This window comes from Crocuta crocuta, unplaced genomic scaffold (assembly GCF_008692635.1).
Source record: "Crocuta crocuta isolate KB4526 unplaced genomic scaffold, BGI_CrCroc_1.0 scaffold37, whole genome shotgun sequence".
NCBI lineage: Eukaryota > Metazoa > Chordata > Mammalia > Carnivora > Hyaenidae > Crocuta > Crocuta crocuta.
The window spans coordinates 875,705-878,774 of NW_027532040.1; the positions used below are offsets into that span (position 1 = coordinate 875,705).

General features: G+C 37.8%; 1 non-coding gene across 1 annotated transcript; it reads left to right on the forward strand.

Annotated features, from left to right (window-relative positions):
- The first annotated feature begins 366 nt into the window (after positions 1-366).
- Positions 367-473, forward strand: LOC144241687 (U6 spliceosomal RNA). The gene has a single exon (XR_013338156.1). It is a non-coding gene; the product is annotated as a U6 spliceosomal RNA (small nuclear RNA).
- Positions 474-3,070: the final 2,597 nt, after the last annotated feature.

The window sequence follows — 3,070 nt, forward strand, 5'->3', positions numbered from 1 at the left end:
AGTAGTTGGAGATACAGATCTATGGACGAAGGAGATATCAAGCCAAAGCATGAGATTGCCTAAGGGTGAGGGGGACTAGTGGAAAGAGGGGGAAAGAGTGAGAAAGAAACCCTAGGGAACCCCAACTTCTAAAGGACGGACAGAGGGACAAAAAAAAATAAGGGAAAAGGCAAAACACTTAGAAGGATACATGAGGGGGACCAGGAGAAGGAAGTGAGGCAGGACTCCAAAGAGAAGAAGACTTTCCATCTGGAGATACTAACTGTTAGTGGCAAATGGAGAAGAGAGGCTAGTAAGACAGTGTCCATGGAGTGGTAACTCAGTGTTCTTACCCACCTTGGTGGNAATTAAAAAGAGAATAGGCCCACGCTCCCTTTGGCAGCACATATGCTAAAATTAGAACGATACAGAGAAGATTAGCATGGCCCCAGCACAAGGATGACCCGCAAATTCATGAAGCATTCCATATTTTTGCCGTCCTGAGGAGCCAGAAGGCCAAGCTTATTGCATGCATCACTTCAAGTCCAGGTCGTGGACTTGAGTAAATGGCTATGTGCCCAAGGAGCTGGAATTCTATCTGAGGAAAACCAAAACCTGAAAAGGCAAATAAATCTTCTTTCCTTCTATCTTCGGTCATGTAATACAGGTGTTTATCACTCAAAAAGAAAAGAGAAAGGAAAAGAAAAAGAAAGAGAATATGACCTAATGAATAGAAGAAGTCATATAGCCTTCTGTCTTGAGAATTTGATGATGAAAAGGTAAAATGTAAGGCATTAGCCCAGAAAAAAAGGAAGTTGAGCTAAAGAAAGAGTGGTTGTTTTTGTCACTGTTTTTTATTTCTTTAACGTCTGGTGGAGTCTCGAGCACATGTGTGTACCCAGAAGAGAAAGGATGGGTCACGTACATGAGAGGAGGGGAGGTTACTGAGGAAGTCAGATTCTGGGGGCTCAGGGTGAAAGGCAAGGATTGAAAAGCCATGGAGGTTTTTCTTCTGGGATAATAAGGAAGAAAGAAGCATATGTTGAAGCCTAGAGAAGTCTGAAGATGGTGAGGAAGGCCACACCAGTGAGTTCATTCCTGACGGTGTTTTTTTTCTTGACAAGGCAGCTGGGGAGGAAATCTCTGAAGGTGAAAAGAGCATAAATATACTGAGAGAGGATGTTGTTAATAAACACCAGTGTTTTGTTTACTCCTTGAAACACATTGCTTCACTTTCCCCAGTGAATTCATTAAAGCCTTATATAAGAAAGGTGTTCAAAAATGACTATGGGAAATTCAGACCACAAACTTCTAGATTAAGAAGAATCTACATAGAGTAGGGTTAACACTGGGCTTACATAGCTTTGCCTGGAGCTCCACAAATGCTTTTGGTAATGCATCCTTTAAGCAATTTCAGGGTAAATTTGGAGTATAAGATTTAGAATTTATTTGGAGTAAAATATTCTGGTACTTGGTATCCTACCAAAAAAAAAAAAAAAAAAAAAGCAACAACCAAAAGCTGGACTTTGGCTTAGTATGGGAAACACTGCAAGCCTGGGAGAAAATTGATATGTCTCTCTAGCCTTTTTAGAAACTCAAACTACTGATTATCAGGTCCGGTGTGTGCTGCATGGTTGCCCTGAACAAATGAGCCTCAGACACGACCATAAAAGAGAGACATCAGACTAGACAAACTATCATTTAGAAAGAATTAAGACAGCCATATTGTAGGCTAACCATCAGCTCATCTATGACTGTTCTGGTGTCACTACTCTCCAGAGGCTACTTAATCTCATTGAGACAAGACAGCCAGTCTAATTGATACAGAAAATGAAAGCCCTTTGATCTCATATCAAACAGAGTCAGACTAAGAGAAGGATCTAGCAGGCAAGATGACTGTCTTCCAAAGGAGAATTAACACTGCAGGCAGGAAAGTGGGAAAGTGGTAATATCTTACTTTGGAGTTTCGTGGACTTGGTTGATTTAAATAATGACTGAAAAGTAATAAATTCGTCTCAGTGAATGAATAGGGTTTGTGTGCTCTTACTGATAAAGTGCTAAGAAATCTTTCAAATTATCAGCATTTTCAGGTAAGTGTTACAGTACTGATGAAAAGCACAATAGAAGCATAATAAATGTAAGAATGCCTGCCTCTGGGCACTTAACTGTAAAGGACAGGTGTTTGCCAATGTCAACCTTTACTGCTATGATCTGCTACCCCTACTAAATAATTTCGTTGGAAGGGGTTTATTATATTATGATTTAAATAGCATTTGCTAAGCTTTGTAAACAAATGAGGTAGTTACCCATGCAAAAAACCTGGCTTTGCAATAATTAGAATATTTATGAATATGCTAATATATCTGTAAAGTTATCATAAAGTTATCAGAGCACTTATTTGTATGTCAAGAGACTCATAAAAATCGGTGTTCTCTATTCTAATGCAAAAAGTACATATTTCAATAATCATATCAGTTGTATTTTATATACTTAATATAATGGTGGTTTTGAAAACCAGCCCAAGACTGTGCTTATATAAGTAGGATTAAATAAATTATGGTATTTAGAAAGAAAAAAAGGATTAATACAGTGTTTTCCTTTCAGATACAGAGGATTACTTTGAAAAATAACATACTCTCTAGTTTAGTTGGTTCTGCCAAGTGGATCTTATTCTTGATATATGTAAAAAGCCTCGAGTATCTGATATTTGGGAAAGTGTATCTTCCCAGTAGTTGATATTTTTAAAGCCGAGAAACCATGAAAAAATACTATAAAAGAAGCATTAGAAAGGCAGAATAGAAAATGACATCTTTTTCTTACCCAAGACAGCATCCATAATGATGAATACTCAAATTGGTAACAACAAAATAACATGTATTTGAATGAACCTAGGAAAAAATGTGGCTGACTGCATATTATGTATGTATGCATTCAGAATAAGTTCTGGTCCACTCAGATTTTTCTTCCAGTAATTTACAAAGCCGGACTTTAAACTTTTGGGCTACTCAACTGTCCACTTCTTTTTTCTCCTCATTTAAAATTGATAACACTTCTCTGTTCCACCATCTTAAAGGCACCACAGCTGTTGTTT